A 22,392-nucleotide genomic window follows, 5' to 3' on the forward strand; every position below is an offset into this window, starting at 1 on the left:
AGGCCACTTCGGCGCCGACTGCGACTGTACCGGGGCCCGCTGCTGCTCCCTCATCTGCAGCTCAATCTCCAACTCATGTCGCCTAGCTGCCTCTTGTAGGTCCAGGAGTGTATCACATCTCTGAGTGGCAACAAACTGACGGATGTCAGTCTTGAGCATGCCCAAATAACGCGTCATCTGAGCCTACTCTGAGGCAAACTCCGGACAAAACATTGCCCTATCCGTAAACATGCGGGTGATCTCCGTCACCGACTCAGTACCCTGCTTCAGATCTAAGAACTCCTGTGACAACCGCTCGCGCTCGACCCGCGGAATGTAGCGAGCGCGGAACATATCCTAGAACTGCTCCCAAGTAACCACACCTATCTGATCATCCGTGTATGACCTAGTCACCAACCTCCACCAATCCTTTGCCCCGGCCCGCAACAGGTTCAGGGCACACCTGACCTTCTGGTCAGTAGAACACGAGCATGTGAACAAACATCCCTCCATATCAGACAGCTGCCTTATAGCTATTATAGGATCCTGAACACCATCAAATGTCGGGGGCTTCGTGTTATCGAAGTCCCGGTACTGGAAGCCCCGACTGGCTCTTCCCCTCCTGCCGTTGTTATAGCCGTGGTAGCTGCAGCAGCAGCCGTCTCAGCAAGGGATGCATATCTGTCATCAAAGTACTCCCTCATAGCGGACTTAATAGTCCCAAATAACTCCGGAATCTGACCCCGGACAATCTCAACCACCTCCTCGCGGATGATCTCCTTAACTCGATCCTCCGTCATCACTGGCTCCTCTTGGCCGATAATCTCAGGCGCCACTGGGGCCTCCTGGTCACCCTGTCCTGATCCTGATCCAGATCCAATCACGAAATGTGTAGCACCTGGTTCTTGGTACACAATCTTTTGTTAAATACTTTGCATTTTGGCCGTGGACTCGGTGAGTTGAAGGTTCAACTCGCCGAGTAGAAGCGAGAAGGGACACGGGACGTAAGCGATGGACTCGACGAGTAGACCCTGTTTGGACAAAAACCCTAATCCGAGGGTTTGCACCCTATTTAAACACCTTAACTCGGCCTCCTTAGTCCCATTTGCTCCCAAAAGACCCCCATAGCAAACACTAGCCGTTATTGAAGCAATCTAAGGCATTTGGAGTGACTTTGGTGGTTTTGTGATCCAAGGAGGGAAGGAAAAGCTTAAAGGAACAAGAGGAGGCTAAAGGGATCCGAGTTTGTGCACCATTTTCAGCTCATTGAAGGTAAAAAGCCTGTACCTTGCTCTTCCATTTGCTAGATCCCATTTTGTGAAGTTTTAGGGCTTTTCTAAGCCATTTTGGTCACCAACCATGATTACAAGCATGGTTTGGAGTTGATGTTTCGGATCTAGGCCCTTAGAGAGGTTACAAGGCAGAAAGGAGTGGCTCTTGCACTCAAAGAAGGCCCCATGCTTTCAGAGGCTTGTTTAAGGACCTTTTAAGCTTAAAGTCCCATGCAAGCACGTAAAGGTTGTAACTTTACGTGCTAGATCGATTGTAGAAGCATAAATCTATCTTTTGATCAAAGGTTGTACGTCAAAAATCAAAGATTCAGTGAGTGGTTGTGACCAACTTGACGAGTCCGTTCTAGGACTCGGCGAGTCCAAGGTTCTATCCCATATCAATTGAGGGTCATAAGGACCCAGTTGAGTGTGGAAAGGTTTTAAGGGGGTCCCAGGGAGTAACCCAACATTCTGGACTAAGCCATTGTTCTGGAAATTCATGGGACTCAGCGAGTGCATGAACAGACTCGGCGAGTCTAAGGCAATCTACTTAAGGATGAAGATGAATTCGACGAGTTGTTCATACAACTCGGTGAGTCGGATGAGGATTCATTCGATGTTCATTTAGAAGGAAAACTCGTCGAGTCATCCCCTAACTCGACGAGTAGAGACGGGTATGAGGTCTAATGGAAGGATAGGGACTCGGCGAGTCAGATCAACTAAAGGTTGACTTTGAATTTGTCTTGGTCAGGGGTAAAATGGTCATTTTACCCTAACGGCAGTTAGCAGTGTATGACTAAGTGTTTTGAGGGAATTTTAGCCAGAGGATTTCCGGAGCAGCAGCGGCAGCAGTCAGAGGATTCCCGCACAGTTCAGCAGCTACGAGGTGAGTTACCTTCCAGCAGTGGTGGGTCTACGACCACAATACCGGCCCACCAGTAGGGATCGTATGTTAGATGTTTGTCTTTGTGATATTCATCTGTGTTTCTACTACCTAATATGTTTTATGCTAGCGTGATATGATATGTGATAGTGATAGAGTTTGGTTGTTAGGGCTGAAGGGTAGGTTAGGCACCCCAAATATGCCTAACAGTATGTTATGATATGTTTAGCTGCTAGCATGATATGTTACATGAGATAGAGGTAGTAGAAGGGGGAAAAGTCCCCGAGATTCGGTTGTTAGGACCGAATGGTAGGTCGGACACCCCATTTATGTCTGACAATAGATTATGCTATGATATATATATATATATATATATATATATATATATATATATATATATATATATATATATATATGATAGTAGTAGTAGTAGTAGGGGTGAAATAGTCCCCGAGGTTCGGTTGTTAGGACCGAAGGGTAGTCAGCACCCTAGAATGGCTCGACATGGTTAGGTCAGCACCCCATAATGGCTTGACACGGGTAGGACGGCACCCCATAATGGCCACATGGGTAGGTCGGCACCCCAAAATGGTCGTACCAGGTAGTTCGGGCACCCTAGAAATGTCTGGCAGTATGTATGTGATGTGATTGTATGGTATGTGGTACGATGGGGGAACTCACTAAGCTTCGTGCTTATAGTTTTTAGTTTTGGTTTCAGGTACCTCTTCAGCAAAGGGGAATGAGCTGGCGCGATATCGGCGCATCATACACATGCTCTTTGTTTTCCGCACTATGAGATATTCTGGGATTTGTACTCTGACATTATTATGTTTTGCGATTCGGTTTTCAGATACGAGACATGTTTTTATTAAATGATATGATCGGATGATATTTTGTTACAAATGTTTTGCAAATCACTTAATCAAAAATGAAATTTTTGGACGTGAAAATTTGGGTCGTTACAAGTTGGTATCAGAGCCCTGGTTTGAGGGATTCAGACACATCTTCAGGGGCGTCTGGACTCAAACCGAGGGATTAAAATATTTTATAAGAAAGTGGTTTTCTAAAGAATAAAACAAAAGAGTTTTTGAGAAAGAACAAGTGTGTGATCTGCGTGTGATGTGTGTAAAATGCACTTGTTTTATCCCTACTTCTTTTAATAAATTTAGCACACAAAGGCAGTGAACCTGTCTTTTAGTGGTATAGTTTAGTAAGTAAGGTATCGAACTTAGGGAACGGAAAATTAAACTAATAACTAATTTTAACTAAAACAATTAATGAAAGTAAAAGGTTTTTCTTCTAGTTTTACAAGACTAGAAACTTAAGCACACCATAAAACACTTGATTAACTAAATAACTAAAGAAAACAACTAATTCACCAAATTTGATAAAGATGTTTCTATTTAGGTTCAACCAATTTACTCCTATGGTTATTTGTATTTATGATAGATTAATTGTTATTGGCTACCAACTATAGTGGTTAGGTTCATGTTCATTACTCCTAACCCTTAGACAATTAACTAATTTAAGCGGTGATCAAGTGTTTAAACTAATTAATTCCCTAGATTAATAATTTGGATTAAATAAGATTTGTAGTGGTTAATCAATTTAGTGGTTCAATTAACCTCTTGTTTGATGGTTTCTCAAACAAGCTCACACATTAATCTAATTATTGTCTCATTAATCTTAGTTTCATAATCATTATTCCTAAGCATATGAGTTAGTGTTCACATAGACATATGAGGTTAACAACTAAGAGATGTTCATGCAACTTAATTGTCTTCCAATTAACATAACATAATTGTGATTAATACATAAGGTTCTTTAACAAACTTAATTTAATAAATCACCAATAAACAATTACCTAAAAGCTAAGAATTAAACCATAGGAGTTCCTTGGTATTCCCCAAACAGAAACAAAAACGTAATTAGCTCATAGTTGCAGTAAAATCAAACACAAAAACAAGTTTAACTAGATTAGACATACTCAAATCCTAAAGCTAAGTGGAATGATTAACCTAGTTGCTTCAATTCTTCAAAAGGTTGAAGATTAGAATTCCTCAGCGTCTTCCAGGGTTCTCAATCGCAGAAGGATCTTCAAAAATTGCCAGAAAAGTAGTCCCATCGGATAAAGGCTTGGTTTTTATAGATATCTCAAAACAGGGTGTACTCGGCGAGTAGCAGACCCAACTCGCCGAGTAGACTCGTTGTTCTCCGTCTTAAATCAGGAGTCGTGGCTATCTTCTGGAATATTCAGCTGGACTCGCCAAGTAGACTCGTGTACTCGCCGAGTAGATGAGCTTTTGTTCCTCAATCTTTATTCTTTGGTCTTGAATTGCTTTCCCTTGTTCCTTTTCACTCCCAAGCATGTCTTTTGGTCTGAAAACAAAATTTAAACAATATTAAGCACCTTTTGTCCATATTATTCACACAATTAGTTAAAAATGAATAAAAATGTATACTAAATAATTAACTAATTATACACATATCAGCGCGACCGGCCGAGCTCAAGTAAGTATTCCCCAAAGTACCCATACAATGTTATGCTATGTTTATCAGATTCAGTAGAACAGCATGTTAGAATAGGACTAAGGATCTAGGAATGATGCCTTATGTGTCTACTTTATGTGCTTAAGCTTATGAGAATTGCATGCTAGTATTGAGTAGACAGTAGAAGGATAGCCTACTTAGGTTATGCCTAGTAGTATGAGCTTAGCATTATATGCTAGTTCAGCTTCTCATTATGAGGACAGATTTGCTTGAGTTGTTTTCCTGCATCCGAATGCTACTTGCTTTGTGCTTTGTGGGACTCTGAGTGATGGGAGTTAGTCATTAGGTGAATACGTCACATTATATGTGATTAGGGTTGAATAATCTCAGAGTGCTGGATTTGGCCCTATTGCCCAGCTCTTGTTTGAGTCTAACCGTCGTAGGGACGGGTATGTTACTCGAAGGATTATCCGAGCCTCATCACATGTGATGGTATTAAGGTAATGGCTAACTGGCATTACTAGGAGGCCTTTAGCGGCTGAGGACCGGTTTGGGTGGAGTCAGAGATTTTCCCTAGGGCAAGCCAAGAATGGGAATAGCAGAGGATCAGCAGTGGTGAAAGGAATCTAGTGGAGTCAAAGCTATCCTTGAGGAAGGTACGGATAGATGTGGAAGGTAGTATGGGCCCGTATTACTGAAAGCAGAGGATCCGTACCCGAATTAAGGAGGGCTAAGGCAAGACCAGGGAACTTGTAGTAGATGTGATCCCTTTAGAGGTACCACTATCACTAATGGTTGCCTGTATGTATTGCAGAATGGTGGTACTACGTCCGAGGCCAGCAGTTGGCAGTTCAGGAGAGGGATCGGGCTCAGGATCAGGTTCTGAGCCAGTAGATGAGAGGCTACGCGAGTTCATCGCGTCAAAGATCACCAGAGGCATCCTTGAGTCGACCCCCATCATTTTTGGGTCGATCAAGGAAGGGATAGTTAAGCTGATGGAGGACCGCCTCAGGGCGTTCAGGAGTGACATGGCATCTGTCCAGTCAGGATCTCGTACACTGTCCTTTAAGGACTTCAGGGGCAGTGGTGCGTCGGATTTCCATGGGGCGAAGGACCCCATTGCTGCCAGACGATGGATTGTAGACATTGAGTCCGCATAGCTGACCAACTTCTGCCCGAGGGGTCGAAGGTGAGATATGCAGCAGGGTGTTTGAGAGACAGAGCTAGAGACTGGTGGGAGTCTGTTGGTGAATCATTGGGAGCCTCGGCTGTTGAGGCTATGACATGGTCGGATTTTGTGACATGGTTGCGAGCAGAGTTTGCGCCAGCGGTAGAGCTTCAGCAACTGGCTAGAGAGTTTTTGGACATGAGACAGACTATAGAGACTGTGGCGGAGATCACCGCCAAGTTTCGGGAGAGGGCATTGCTGGTGCCCCAGTATGCGGGAGATGAGGATATGAGGAGGACCCGCTATCATAACATGCTGCGAGCCGACATTTGGGAGCATGTTAGTTTTTCAGCTTGCCCTACCCTGGAGTCCATGAGTGCCAGGGCAAGGGAGAGGGAGATCGATCTGGAGCATGTCCGGAAGAGCAAAAGTAGAGGAGGGGCAGTCGATTGGGGCTTCAGGGAAGAAACCAAAGGGATCGGATGGTAGGCCGAAAGGCCAGTCAGGACCGCGTCGCTGCAGGAAATGCAGCAGGCCACATGAGGGTGCGTGTAGACTGGGATCGTCGGGCTGCTACAAGTGTGGCAAGACGAGGCATTTCAGCAGGGATTGTACCGCCCCTGCACCAGTTATTCAGACGTCTGAGTTGTTGTGTTTCCACTGCAACCAGAGGGGCCACAAGAAGGCCAATTGCCCCCCAGTTGATAGCAGCATCAGTGCCAGCTCCAGCGACCATGCGGATCACTGATGGCCGGCAGGGCAACGCAGAGGATCCAGTGGTGAGGAACCAGGCATTCCAGTTGACTACTGAGGAGGCACGCGCTGCACCCGATGTAGTGATGGGTTTATGCTGTTATGTTATGCTGCTGTGATTTTGATATGTTATGTATGTGCTCTGTTTAGGATCGTTCCATGTGAACGGTATCCCCATTCAGGTAGTATTTGATTCGGGTGCTACCCGATCATTTGTCTCTCTTGCGCTTAGCAAGAAGTTTCCTAAGTCTTCAGGCATGTTGGATTGCCCTTTAGAGGTAGAGATTGCTGATGACCGATCGGTGCGAGCATCGACGGTATTCCGAGATTGTGTGTTGAGATTATTCGAGGAGCGTTATCTGGTGGACCTGGTTCCCATTCCGTTGAGAGGGAACAAGGTGATTATAGGCATGGATTGGTTGAGCCCCAATGGGGCAATGATAGATTGCGCACAACAGCTGGTTCGGATCAAGACCCCAAGTGGGGGAGAGTTGGTAGTTTAGGGCGAGAGGCCACAACAAGGACCAGCATTATGTTCAACAGCGAGAGCTAGGTGCTATCTTCAGCAGGGTTGCGCAGGATATGTTGCTTATGTTATGGATACCCGAGAGGCGGGTAGGGCTACAGTGGGCGATGTGCCTGTGGTGCGAGAGTTTACGGATGTATTCCCCGAGGAGTTGCCAGGGATACCTCTGGAGAGGTAGGTGGAGTTCAGGATCGACCTAGTCCCTGGTGCGGCTCCGATAGCCAAGGCACCGTATCGGTTGGCTCCTCCTGAGATGCAGGAGTTGTCTACACAGCTACAGGAGCTGTTAGACAAGGGGTTCATTAAACCGAGTAGTTCTCCCTGGGGAGCCCCGATTCTATTTGTGAGAAAGAAGGACGGGTCGCACCGGATGTGTATAGATTACCGGGAGCTGAACAAGGTAACAGTGAAGAACCGTTACCCACTCCCGATGATTAATGACCTCTTTGACCAGCTACAGGGAGCATCTTGGTTCTCCAAGATTGATCTGTGTTCAGGATATCATCAGATGAGGGTCAGAGAGGAGGACGTGCAGAATACTGCGTTTCGAATGCGTTATGGCCACTACGAGTTTGTGGTGATGCCCTTCGGGCTCACCAATGCTCCTGCCGCGTTCATGGACCTCATGAACCGCGTGTGTAGAGCGATGTTAGCCCGGTGTGTGATAGTGTTTATTGATGATATCTTGGTTTGTTCCAAGATGCAGGAAGAGCACGAGGAGCACCTGTGGGAGGTGCTGGAGACTTTGAGGAGGGAGAACTTGTATGCTAAGTTCTCCAAGTGTGAGTTCTGGTTACGCGAGGTGCAGTTCCTTGGACATCTCGTCAACCAGAACGGGATTTCAGTGGACCCGACCAAAGTGGAGGCCGTGATGAGATAGGAGGTTTCAAAGTCTCCATCTGAGATTCGGAGTTTCCTAGGATTAGCCGGCTACTATCGGAGATTCATTCAGGATTTCTCCAAGATAGCCGTACTGCTGACCAGGTTAACGAGGAAGGTCGTGGTCTTTTGTTGGGGGCCTGAGCAGCAAGCCGCATTCGAGACACTGAGACAGAGATTGTGCGAGGCACCAATCTTAGCCCTGCCAGAGGGCATGGAGGATTCTGTTGTGTACTGTGATGCGTTCATCTCAGGTTTGGGAGAAGTATTGATGCAGAGAGGGCATGTCATCGCCTACGTGTCGAGGCAGCTGAAGCCTCACGACGCGAACTACCCGACGCATGATTTAGAGCTGGGGGCTGTTGTGTTCGCCCTCAAGATTTGGCGTCATTACCTCTATGGGGTTCGCTGTACTATCTACACGGACCATAAGAGTTTGAGGTACCTCATGGATTAGCCGAATCTAAACATGAGGTAGCATCGGTGGACGGACGTGGTAAAGGATTACGATTGCGAGATTCTTTATCACCCGGGTAAGGCCAATGTGGTTGTCGACGCGCTTACCTGCAAGGCAACGCCAATCAGGGATATATGTCTGAGGATGACAGTGGTAACTCTGTTGTTGGAGCGGATTCGGGAGGCCCAGCAGGAGGCCATGAAGGAGGAACACCGGAAGAGCGAGCAGATCGTGGGGCAGGTTTCCTTCTTCGACTATGACAGCCGGGGATTACTGACACTACACCGTAGAGTGTGGGTGTCATACCTCAGGGGTGTGCGCCAGGTTCTGATGGAGGAGGTGCACAAATCTCGGTTTTCTATTCATCCTGGGGCGACGAAGATGTATAGGGATCTTCGTCTGGACTATTGGTGGCCCTGCATGAAGCGGGATGTGGCATGGTTTGTGGAGCGGTGCTTGACCTGTAGGAAGGTCAAGGATGAGCATCAGAGACCTCATGGAAAGATGCAACCACTGGATATTATGCTTTGGAAATGGGAAGACATCATGATGGATTTTATCACAAAGCTTCCCAGGACCGCGCGGGGAGTGGATTCGATTTGGGTCATCGTCGATCGATTGACCAAGAACGCCCATTTTATCCCGATTCAGGAGAGTATTTTGGCTGAAAGGTTGGCTGATATCTATATCAGGGAAGTAGTGGCACGGCACGGGGTGCCAGTGTCGGTCGTTTCAGACAGGGATGTGCGGTTCACTTCCAGGTTTTGGAAGAAGTTTCATGACGAGCTGGGTACTCGTCTACATTTTAGCACCGCCTTTCATCCGCAGACGGATGGTCAGAGCGAGCGGACCATCCAGACCCTGGAGGATATGCAACAAGCATACGTATTAGACTTCGGAGGTAGTTGGGATACCTACCTTCTATTGGCAGAGTTCTCCTATAGCAATAGTTATCATGAGAGCATTGATCGTCCTCCCTTCGAGATGCTGTATGGGAGGAAGTGCAGGACCCCGATATGTTGGGGCGAGGTTGGACAGAGGGTGATGGGGAGCACTGAGGTAGTGCTCAAGACGACAGAGAAGATCCAACAGGTCCGGAGCAGGCTTTAGACTGCTCAGAGTCGACAGAAAAGCTATGCCGATAAGCGCCGATCAGACCTGGAGTTCCAGGTCGGGGATATGGTTCTCCTGAAGGTGTCGCCATGGAAAGGCGTTATCCGATTTAGGAAACGGGGCAAGTTGGGCCCCAGGTACATTGGGTCATTCAGGGTTATAGCCCGGGTGGGCAAGGTGGCATCTAGGCTGGATTTTCCTGCCGAACTCAGTCAGATACACAACACTTTCCATGTTTCTCAGCTGCGAAAGTGCCTGGTGGACGAATCAGTAGTGGTACCCTTGGAGGACATTCAGGTTGATGGCATCCTAAATTACATCGAGCGGCCTGTAGCGATCCTTGACCGGAAGTCGAAGGATCTGAGGAACAAAAGAGTGGAACTCGTGAAGGTGCAATGGCAGCACCGGAAGGGGTCGAAGTGGACTTGGGAGCTGGTGGATGAGATGATGGAACATTACCCCGAGCTGTTTCAGAATCGAGCAGTAGACTTCGAGGACGAAGTATAAAATAAGTGGGGGGAGATTTGTAGCACCTGGTTCTTGGTACATAATCTTTTGTTAAATACTTTGCATTTTGGCCGTGGACTCGACGAGTCGAAGGTCCAACTCGCCAAGTAGAAGCGAGAAGGGACACGGTACTTAAGCGATGGACTCGGCGAGTAGACCCTATTTGGACAAAACCCTAATCCGAGGATTTGCACCCTATTTAAGCAATCTAAGGCATTTGGAGTGACTTTGGTGCTTTTGTGATCTAAGGAGGGAAGGAAAAGCTTGAAGGAACAAGAGGAGGCTAAAGGGATCCGAGTTTGTGCACCATTTTCAGCTCATTGAAGGTAAAAAGCCTGTACCTTGCTCTTCCATTTGCTAAATCCCATTATGTGAAGTTTTAGGGCTTTTCTAAGCCATTTTGGTCACCAACCATGATTGCAAGCATGGTTTGGAGTTGATGTTTTAGATCTAGGCCCTTAGAGGGGTTACAAGGCAGAAAGGAGTGGCTCTTGCACTCAAAGAAGGTCCCATGCTTTGAGAGGGCTTGTTTAAGGACCTTTTAAGCTCAAAGTCCCATGCAAGCACGTAAAGGTTGTAACTTTACGTGCTAGATCGATTGTAGAAGCATAGATCTATCTTTTGATCAAAGGTTGTACATCAGAAATCGAAGATTCAGTGAGTGGTGGTGACCAACTCGATGAGTCCGTTCTTGGACTCGGCGAGTCTAAGGTTCTGTCCCATATCAGTTGAGGGTCATAAGGACCCAGTTGAGTGTGGAAAGATTTTAAGGGTGTACCAGGGAGTAACCCAACGTTCTGGACTAAGCCATTGTTCTGGAAATGCATGGGACTCGGCGAGTGCATGAACAGACTCGGCGAGTCCAAGGCAATCTTCTTAAGGATGAAGATGAACTCGACGAGTTGTTCATACAACTCGGCGAGTCAAGGACAGGACTTGTGTATCAGTTGATGATGAACTCGACGAGTTGTTCATACAACTCGGCGAGTCGGATGAGGATTCAATCGATGTTCATTTAGAAGGAAAACTCATCGAGTCATCGCCTAATTCGACGAGTAGAGACAGGTATGAGGTCTAATGGAAGGATAGGGACTTGGCGAGTTAGCGAGCCAACTCGGCGAGTCAGGTCAACTAAAAGTTGACTTTCACTTTGTCTTGGTCAGGGGTAAAATGGTTATTTTACCCTAAGGGCAGTTAGCAGTGTATGACTAAGTGTTTTGTGGGAATTTTAACCGGAGGATTTCTGGAGCAGCAGCGGCAGCAGTCAAAGGATTCCCGCACAATTCAGCAGCTACGAGGTGAGTTACCTTCCAGTAGCGGTGGGTCTACGGCCACAATGCCGGCCCACCAGTAGGGATCGTATGTTAGATGTTTGTCTTTGTGATATTCATTTGTGCTGCTACTACCTGATATGTTATATGCTAGCGTGATATGATATGTGATAGTGATAGAGTTCGGTTGTTAGGGCCGAAGGGTAGGTTAGGCACCCCAAATATGCCTAACAGTATGTTATGATATGTTTAGCTGCTAGCATGATATGTTACATGAGATAGAGGTAGTAGAAGGGGGACAAGTCCCCGAGATTTGGTTGTTAGGACAGAAGGGTAGGTCGGACACCCCATATATGTTTGACAATAGATTATGATATGATATATGTGATAGTAGTAGTGGGGGTGAAATAGTCCCTGAGGTTCGGTTGTTAGGACCGAAGGGTAGTCAGCACCCCATAATGGCTCGACATGGGTAGGTCAGCGCCCCAGAATGGCTTGACACGGGTAGGACGGCACCCCAAAATGGCCGCATGGGTAGGTCGGCACCTCAGAATGGCCGTACCGGGTAGTTCGGGCACCCCAGAAATGCCTGGCAGTATGTATGTGATGTGATTGCATAGTATGTGGTATGATGGGGGAACTCACTAAGCTTCGTGCTTACAATTTTCAGTTTTGGTTTTAGGTACCTCTTCAGCAAAGGTGAAGGAGCTGGCGCGGTAGCGGCGCAACATACACACGCTCTTTGTTTTCCGCACATGAGATATTCTAGGATTTTTACTCTGACATTATTATGTTTTGCGATTCGGTTTTCAGATACGAGACATGTTTTTATTAAATGATATGATCAGATGATATTTTGTTACAAATGTTTTGCAAATCACTTAATCAAAAATAAAATTTTTGGACGTGAAAGTTTGGGTCGTTACAAAATGCCTCGTAACCACCATACTGAAATATAAAAAGGAAGATATCAGACAATCCACATAAATACCCCGAGAACCAACTCCCTACAAAACCCTAGGGGTTTCGACTTCCTTGTTGCGCGTATGGGTCATGTGCTTTCAGTAGGACGAGCCGAATACTACCTTCCACACCTACCCATATTTGCCTCAAGGATCATCACAACGCCCTAACACTGTACATACACATGGTGACCACTCAATCTCACTCCCAGAGAAACGATAACTATCTCACAACTGACCTACCAGCCTCACAAAACCCACCTATGAAACTTCCACCAACCCTACAGCACTAGTGTATGCTAGCCATACATAACACTGAACCCCATAGACTTTCAAATATCAAACCTTACCCTAAGCTCCCAATCAAACAAGAACAGAACATAAGGCCAAATCAAACATTCTCATGCTATAAGATCTTAATTATGTATAGTTGTAATGCATACACTAAACAACTATAGTAATGATGTCAATCTCATATAATAGCAGGCATAATGTAATCAGGCAATTCTATCATTCAATTCCTGAAGATCCCTAGCCTAACACTAGCATGCTGTTCTAACATATCACAAAATCAATATATGTATGGTATTTTGGGGTCTACTTACTGGCTCCAGCTGACCGTACACTCTGCATCCTCCTTTACTTATGTTGAAAACCATTTTAAAAAAATCATTTTGAAAATCTTTCCTTGATTTGAGACTGGATTCACATGAATGTTCGACCAATTCACTCAAACCAAGGCTTTGATACCAACTTCTAACACCCATAAAATTTAAACAAATTTTTAACTTTTCAAAACATTCAAAATCCAAGAGTTATTACAAATCTTTGTTTCCAGAATAGTCTTTATCAGAGTTTCCCAGAAATCTAAACAAAATGCGAGGAGCTGTACAATCATGCCTTTGCCTTGCCGCGATCCCCTAATGTACCTAAAACAATAAACTAAAACTGTAAGCCCGAAAGCTTATTCAGTTCCCCCAAAATACCCATACTCACACAATACAAATATAACCATAATCAACATACTATGGGTCCAATCAACCATCGGGTTGGAATACCCCATGCCCTCAACCTTTCGGTTGGAATGCCAACATATTATGGGTCCAATCATCCTTGGGATGGAATACCCCAGGCCCACAACCAACAGGTTGGAATGCCCACATATTATGAGTCCAGTCATCCTCGGGATGGAATACTGTCACAACTTGCAATTTTGCTTGGAAATTCTACTCTCATGTAATCATTCACCTAGGGTAATAACTTGTACTCTAAGTGAATACTATACTCTATTCTCATTCAAACACATCTCATATGTTCAACTAAGGGTTGGAAACCCCAGATATCTCGACTCAAGTTCATTATGGACTATGATTCTCTTATTGGACCTAATGGGCCAATAAACCCTTAACTTAATTCTTTTAAGCTAAGAGTCTTAAGTTGGGCCTTATTTGAACTCACATTCATTAAGATATAGTATTTTGGGCTTTAATGGGCCTAGAATGACCCACACCTTTCTCATGGACCTATTGGGCCGAGAACTACCCTAAAGGCCCAATGGGCCGAAAATTTACTTTATGGGCTTCATAATTTCGAACCAAAGAAAGAATTGGGCCAAACTAATTCACCCTCCTTCCTCCTAGCCCAAAATATGGGCCAAGATGAAATAAAACAAAAATAAAAAGAGGGAAATGTAATAAGAGTTGACTTAGGAGGTGCCACCTCCATAATGTCCAACATACATCCATGCAAGGACCCCCATACTTCCAAGCATGTCACCTCACCATCTCTCTCTCCCATATCCTCTTGATATCTCGGCCAAGAACCCAAAAACACCCTCACATACACTCTTTTAAACACTTCCTCAATCACTCTCAAGCATCATTCTCCTCATTCCTTCAAGATCTCGAAAATTTGCTAGAGGTTTAAGGATCTTCATCAAGTCATTCCAATTTTTGGTAAGTTCTTGTCAAACACAAGTAACTTCTTTCATCTTAACATGAAAAACTCCTTCTTACATGGTTTTATTCCATGATCATACCTTAGAAGCTTCATAAACTCGAGATCCACAACAAAGGTGTGCTAAGACCAAAGATCTCTTCCACTTCTTCTTCAAAAACCGAAACAACAAATCAAGGTGAGTTCATACCCCCTTGATTTCTGTTTTCACTTGTTTTTGGGGGGAGAATACAAGTCATATGTGTAGATCTATGTGTTTATGCATGATTATGTGTGTTTTCTTGAAACATTTGGTGATTATGTGTTGATTTCTTCACTAATCTAAAAATATGCTAAGAAACTTGAAGTATATCACTAGGATCTCCATGTGAATCATGAGAAAAGTATGTTTTATCACATATAATACATTTAAACTTTTAGATCTGGGATTTGTACACTTGATATAGCAAAAATGAGTGTTGTATTCAAGGATCTTTAAACTAAACTCACAAAACAGCCCTTGACAGGAAAGTTTTGGTCCAATCTCGGACTGTTTTGACCATCCAAATGGAAGTATTTTTCAAAACTGTTTTACATGGATAAAGTTCAGGTTTATACCTTTAAAATGACTACTCGCACGTTTTCATACGATTTTTCTACAATTTTTGGCGAATTTTACAAAACTGCCTATCATATTTGAAATAATTTCGGACCAACCTGTGAAGATGAACAATTTCACACTTGTTAGGAGCCATTAAAAATTATGAGAAAATTTTGGAACAGAGTAGAAAAAATTTCTAAACTTTGAGAGTTTAAGGATCCAAATTTCGACTTACGATGATTTTTCTACAAATTTTCAAACAACTAGGTCGGAAAAGTTCAAAAACCAGAAAATGTGTGCTTTCACAAAAATCAAGCTAAGGATGTTATTTTTGACAAAAAGGGGTTTCAAAATCTTGTTTTTACTACAAAATAGTTATCAAAACAAGTTTTGAACAAAATGGATACCAAAGTGTTATTCTTACAAAATTGGGCCTTAATCCTAAATTTTTGGCTTATTGGGCCAAGAACATCATTTTTACAAAAGTGGGCTTTGGATATCAATTATGTAAATATTCATGCCAAAATAAACAAAACAATAACAAACACGAACCCGACATGATGAAATACTAGTACCTCGACTACCGATGAATTACAATACACAACAACACCAAAAATCGTTATCAAACGAATTGATTTGGTCTCGAATCAATAACAAACCCGAAACTACTAACACGACGACAACTCGATTCATACACGGAAAATTTGGGAATTCAATACACACGTGAGAGCGCACCGACGTTGATACACCATCTTTGGGCCCAAAAGTGTAAAATCTTGTTTGTTGGGCCTAGCTAGCCCAATGACTTGATCTTTAGGCCCGAAGACATCAACCTTACGAGTTGTTGGGTCTTACATGATCCAACACAGCGTAAAAGGGCTTTCAATGGCAAATGTGCTGCTGGTCCCCAAGGGTCCTTCGGTACTGCTAGCAAAGTCGAGATTTCTCCAATGCAAGTTGGGCTAAGGGTCCTTCGCATTCACTATAGCCTTGAACGACGTAGGGAATTACCGGGGGCTTCGCACCTTCTTTTTCCCCTCGGTCGTGGGGCTACATGAGTCTGGGGGGTTGGGTTATGTGAATAAGTGCGAGCGACGCCTAAGGGATCGTTTGTACGGTTGTCAACTGGTCGTTTTCATTAACGTACGTTACAACAATTCACAACCCACTGTTTATCCAACGCCTCCGGAGCTCAACGAATACACCTGTCGTAACGAAATAACAACGCATAAACTAATTAAAGTAAAGTGATAGGAAAACGTCGGGTTTTCCTAGGGTTTTCAACTGTTACACCTACAAACTACATACCGAGTTTTACAAATCGTACTCTTACATTATGGAAACAAACAAGCATACTTACAGATCTTCACACCTTTTATACTATACTATTTTTAGAAAATATCAGATTTTCTGGTGGTTTTCAAAGTTATACAAATCATTTTCACAAACATGCTTATGAACTCACCAACATTTTTATGTTGACCGTTTTCAAAATAACTTGTATTCTCAGGATACCGTCGAGGCAGGATGAACGAAACGAACTAATGGATATTGTGTTATATTTTGTCTCATCATACTCGTTCTATTTTGACATGTAATATTCAAATACAATACTCGATGTAAACAATGAATGTTGTAATATTACATGTGTGATGATGATGATGTTATGATTCATGTATATTCACTGTGATGGTATTCAATTGAGTCACAACAGCCCCCGGGCGTTTCCGCCGTCTGGTTCGGGGGTGTGACAAATACTCCAGGCCCACAACCAACAAGTTCGAATGCCCAGGTTTGTTGGCTTTCGCACAAAGCAGATAAGCCTCAACCAATAAACAAACATGTGCACATATAACAGATAATCACATAACAATCTCTAGACAACAAACTGATCTACCAGACCATACCACATAACATATAATATTATCCTACCCTCTAGAATATCTAACTAACCGGTCATACTAGCATAACATAACCAATAACAATTCGAAGGGCCGGCCTTGGTGCCTTATACCCTTGAGTATAGTGAGATAAACTCACCTGACTAGTAGTGCCGAAATGTTGAACTTCTAACCGCTGCCTCATGGGAAATCCCGAACTGACACACATAATAAATACTAGGTTATTACCCGACATTACTCCCTTCACTAAGTGTCTGTATAATTCATAAAGTCCATTCCTTTTTGTTGGGCCAAGGTCCAACACCAAGTCCTTATCTTGAAGTTCCATACACTAAAGTCCTTTATTGGCCCAATTTACCAAATTGGGCCCAACCTCCTTATTGGGCCTATCTCCATGATCCATTAACATAACCTGGCCCAAAATATGCTATTTGAAGAGTCCAACAAGGCCCAAATCTATTTAGCCCACAAACCCTAAGCCCATATGAAAAGAGCCGAATCAGAGAGCGTACGCAGGGCGTACCTCCGTGGTTACGCTGGGCGTAATACCGTTCTACGCTGACTACCATCGGGATAGCTGACCTCGTACGCTGGGCGTACAGAACTTACGCTAGGCGTACGCGGGGTTTTACTAAAATACTAATAAGTGCTTAATGGCTTAAGCACTTAAGCCCATATCCCAGATCCATCGACCAAATATGCCTTGGGACCATAAAGTTTAGGACTTTATCACCTTAGACGTCCAAAAAGTCCTTAACTCATGGTCTTAACCCATTAAGACCTTCTTACTTCATGCATGGGACAAGTCTAGCCTTTGGGAACTGATTTTTTTATCACTTAGGACCTCTCCTATGGTCTTAAAGGACAACTTATTTCGTCTAAGACATCGCATGCATCTTCTTGGGACTCTTGGGACAATAAGACCCCATAAGGTTAACTGCCTAGATGTATAAACAAGCAAGCACACAGTTTCAATCTTTATACCTTCTGGAGCTTTAATGGCACAACATAACTTCGGGTCTATAGCATTGCTCTCTTCTTCTAGCTCCTTGGAGCAATGTCTTCACTTCCAAGGTCCAAAATACACACTAACTCACACTTCTTCACACACTCTAGGGTTTTGGACGTTTTCTGAGGGAAGGAGGCTGAGGATGAGTAAGTGCATGAGCCATATGGGTGTTTATATAGTCCTCAACACTGGATATTAGGGTTTTCATCGGACATAAGTACGCCCAACGTACTAGGGCGCACCTAGTATGCTTTTCATACCCTTATGTACACTCAACGTACTACTTCTAGTCCCAAAGTTGCAAATTTAGTCCTTATACTTCTCGTGACCCAACACCACTAACTCTAGGGGACCAAAAATGACAACTAATAAAGGAAGAAGGGCTTTCAAGATATAACTGCAAGGTTTGGGGCGTTACAATAAATTTTGGAGTGGCGTTTCGGAGAAATAAAATTAGGGTTTTTCTATGTTTCTTCCAAATATGAAATACATTTGTGTTTTTAATACATTTGTGTGTTCAATACTTTCCAAAAACGTTCTGGAATGAGTTTGTATACGGGTTTTTACGAGTTCCAGATTCTAGTGGAGGGCAATGATAGTGTATCGACGGATGTATACAATATCTTGCTTTAGATTACACATGCTTTGGTGTAGATATAACCAATGATATCAACTTTGTTGGGTTAGTTACGTTAGTTGCTTCCAAGTCCAGGTTACATACAAATTAAATTCGTCTATATTTTCAATGTCCTGGATCAAATATAGTTATGCATATTCTTGATAGTGATGTTATATATTTTCTTAGTTTTGTTACTACTCTGCCTCTCAACACAATACAATAGTTTGTTGTTAATAATGTTATGGATAGTGGTACTAATCGATTTCCCGGGGAAAATCGTTCTGGAAATGGTTCTTCCGGTGTTGGAAGTAACCAAATTTGTAACTTATTACCTATGACAACCAACCATGTTCCTTCTTACAAGGACCCTATACATGGGGGTAATTTTAGGTCTAAAGGTAAGGTTGTTGTTCATGATGACCTTACTGTTGATGTTGATGAATATGCGAATGATGAGGCAAAACTAATGATGTTGGTTGATTATGGTAATATAGTTCCACATGGAGAGCCAGTGGAACATTTTAAGAGTTACACTGAATTTGATGGGGATTATCATGAATATGGAGAAGAGGAAATTGATCCCTTACCACAAACCCGAAAAGCACAACATGAAAAGTTTCCTTACTATTTTTCCGATTCTGAAGAAACACAACCCACCCACTAGGGTATGCCTGATCCTTTACCACTGTCCGGATTAGCTCAAAAAATCATAAAGGGGCCACATCACATAACTATAATTCCCATCTTAAGTTATTCTTATGCTTTTTGGGTATACCAGATTGATCAAAGTAGATATGAGGTGAGTGACCAAATGAAAAATCGTATAGTAAACTTGGAAAGTCGTTACTGCACGTGTGGAAAATGGAAATTGTTGGGTATACATTGTACTCATGGTATGACGATATTTAAGGTACTTAGATATCAACACCACAGTGTATGGGTGTCATTGTACTTCACAATGGAAACATATCGTTCAACATAGGTAGAGGTTGTGTTTCCTGTGCCAGTTCAAGCGAAATACGAATAACCGGATGAAGTCATGGTTGTTTTGCCACCATTGATAGACAGACGACAAGTTGGACAACCTAAAAACAATAACCGTATCCCATTCCAAGGTGATGGTTCGATTCAGAAAAAATGTAGTCGTTACCAAAGGATCGGTCACGCAATGGGTCGGCCTTGGTTCCTTCGACCTGAATGTACAGTGAGGAAAACTCACTCGAATGTTGAAGTTCACTGCAAGAATCCTTAGTTGTTACCCTGATGACACCTCCGATTTATAAGATCCAAATAACACACAATTAGCAATTGGGTTTCATTCTAAGGCCCACCATCCATACTTGGGTAAAATGACCATTTTACCCCCGACCCAACATGACCCAAAACATAGGCCCAATTCCATTAACCAAATGGTCCAAAACCAAAGATCCACAAAGGCCCACTAGTGGCCCAAATTTCCAAATTAGGCCCAACTTCATATGAGTCTTATCCTTAGCCTATAATTTCCTTTATTACAATTCAGTTTACCTCAAGTACCCCCTTAGGACAACTTGGTCGAAGACAAAAGTCAAAAAGTCAAGGTCAACGGTTCGAGTTGACCCAACTCGACAAGTTGTTCCTTCAACTCGCTGTGTTTTTCCATTTAACTGCAAAGTCGGGAAAAACCGATCCAACTCGCCGAGTTTATCAATAAACTCGTCAAGTCCACTCAAAACCCAACGACTTAATACAATAAGCACTTAATCCATAAGACATGACTCCAAAACCTAGATCTGACTTCCTTCAAATGGAAAACCACGTAAAGTTGCCAACTTTACGTTCATGCATGTTTAAATGAAGCTCTTAAGCTTAAAATGGACTTGAGAATTGACTTAATGCATGCATGACACCAAAATCCTCATAAATATTGCAACTTTAAGCCAAATGAGGCCACAAAATGGCCTGATCTAAAATGACAACCCATGAAACACTCAAATCCTTGGACAAACCATCAAAGAACCCAATAATCAAGATAAAAACCCAAAAGAAGAGATCTAATCAATGAAGAAGCAAGGTACAAACTTTATACCTCAAAGAGACTGCAATAAGTGGGGAAATTCTGGATCTATAACCTTTCCACCAAGCTAGACACTTTCACTTCATGGCTTGTAACACCCAGAATCGAGAAGGTTAATTATGGAATTATGCTAATTTCAAGTTGAACTCGGAGAGTTGGAAGAGCCAACTCGGCGAGATGAAGATGAAGAACCATGGGGATTTAATTGGTCTACTCGATGAGTTGAGGATCCTCAACTCGACGAATAGAAGTTGGCTTGACCGTGAAGTTTAATGGGGTAACTCAACGAGTTGAGGAGCCTCAACTCGGCGAGTTGACCGCTCAGAAGGAAACCTTAATTTTTGGGTCTTGCACCCTATTTAAAGCCCTTAAGTCTTTCTTTTGGCCTCCTTATGAGCCTCTACTATTCCCAAAAACCTTAAATCATATTTTAGCCTCCACTATCAAGCGTTTGGACCATGGAGAAGAGTCTGGTGTCCATTTTGTGCCTTGTGAAGGGGAGTAGAAGATCTTGAAGTTTCAAGTTTGGAGAAGGAAGCCTTGGATCCAGAATCACTCCATTTCTTGCAGCTATTTCGAGGTATCAAGTTCAAACCTTGATTAGTAGATGATTAGATCTTCTCATTTGGGTTTTATTGTGATTTTGGCCACCTTTTTGAGTTTATGGATAAGTTAGGTGGTGTAAAGTTTCATCCTTTCAGATCTGAGTTTGTTTTGCGACCCTTGAGCTTAAAGGTGCAAAATTTAGGAGGATCTAGATGTCGTGCATGCATTAAGTCGAGTGTTAAGTTCATTTGAAGCTTAATAGCTTCATTTAGACATGCATGAATGTAAAGTTGGCAACTTTACGTGGTTTCCCAGCTCAAGGAAGTCAGATCTATGTTTTGTGGCCATGTCTTTCTGGAGTAGGTGCTTAATGAATTAAGTCGCTGGACCTTGAGTGAACTCGGTGTGTTTATGGATAAAATGGATGAGTTGGTGGGTAAACTCAGCGAGTTGACTTAGGTTTTCTTGATCTATGCAGATTGATGGAGAAACTCGATGAGTTGAAGGACAACTTGGCGAGTTGGGTCAACTTGGACCATTGACTTTGACTTTTGACTTATATCTTTAACTAAGTTTGTCCCAAGGGGTGTTTGTGGGAACCTGATTTGGATTTAAGGAAAATATGGGCTTAGGATAAGAACCATATGGGGTTGGGCCCAATTTTGAAATTAGGCCATTAGAGGGCCTTTGTGGATCTTTTAGTTTTGGGCCTCAGTTTTGGTGTATGTTGGGTCAAGGGTAGAATGGTCATTTAACCCCAAGTATGGATTATGGATTATGGCATAGAACCTAATTGCTAATTGGGTGTGTTGATTGGTATTGACAGCTCGGGAAGCTAGCAGTGCATCAACTAAGGATTTTCTTTCGAGGAGCTTCTGCATTCAAGGTGAGTTTTCCTCGCTGTACTTACAGGTCAAAGGCACCAATGACGGTCCCTTGGATTGTTATCCCTGTTATCTTATGATTGAGTATTGTTATGATCTGTTATGATCTGTGAGATCGGTATCCTTGTAGATAGGATGTTGCTATGTTGTTATGATCTGTTAGATCGGTATCCTGGCAGATGGGATGTTGATATGCTTAGTGATATGCAGATCTGTTTGTCTAGCTGTAGACTATCATATGATTATCTGTTATATGTGCACATGTTTAGTCAATGGATGAGGCTTCACTTCTTTGTGCGTAAGCCAACAGGCCAGGGCATTCCAACCCGACGGTTGAATGGGACCGAGGGTATTCCATCCTAAGGACGATTGGACCCATAGTATGTTGGCATTCCAACCCGATAGTTGAGGGAATGAGGTATTCTAACCGGATGGTTAACTGGACCCATACTATGTTGGCATTCCAACCCGATGGTTGAGGGCATGTGGTATTCCAACCCTATGGTTGATTGGACCCACAGTATGCTATTATTTGTTTATTTTATCAGGTACTTCAGTGGATCTTAGCAAGGTGAATGCGTG

Source organism: Lactuca sativa, chromosome 5 (genome assembly GCF_002870075.4).
Source record: "Lactuca sativa cultivar Salinas chromosome 5, Lsat_Salinas_v11, whole genome shotgun sequence".
NCBI lineage: Eukaryota > Viridiplantae > Streptophyta > Magnoliopsida > Asterales > Asteraceae > Lactuca > Lactuca sativa.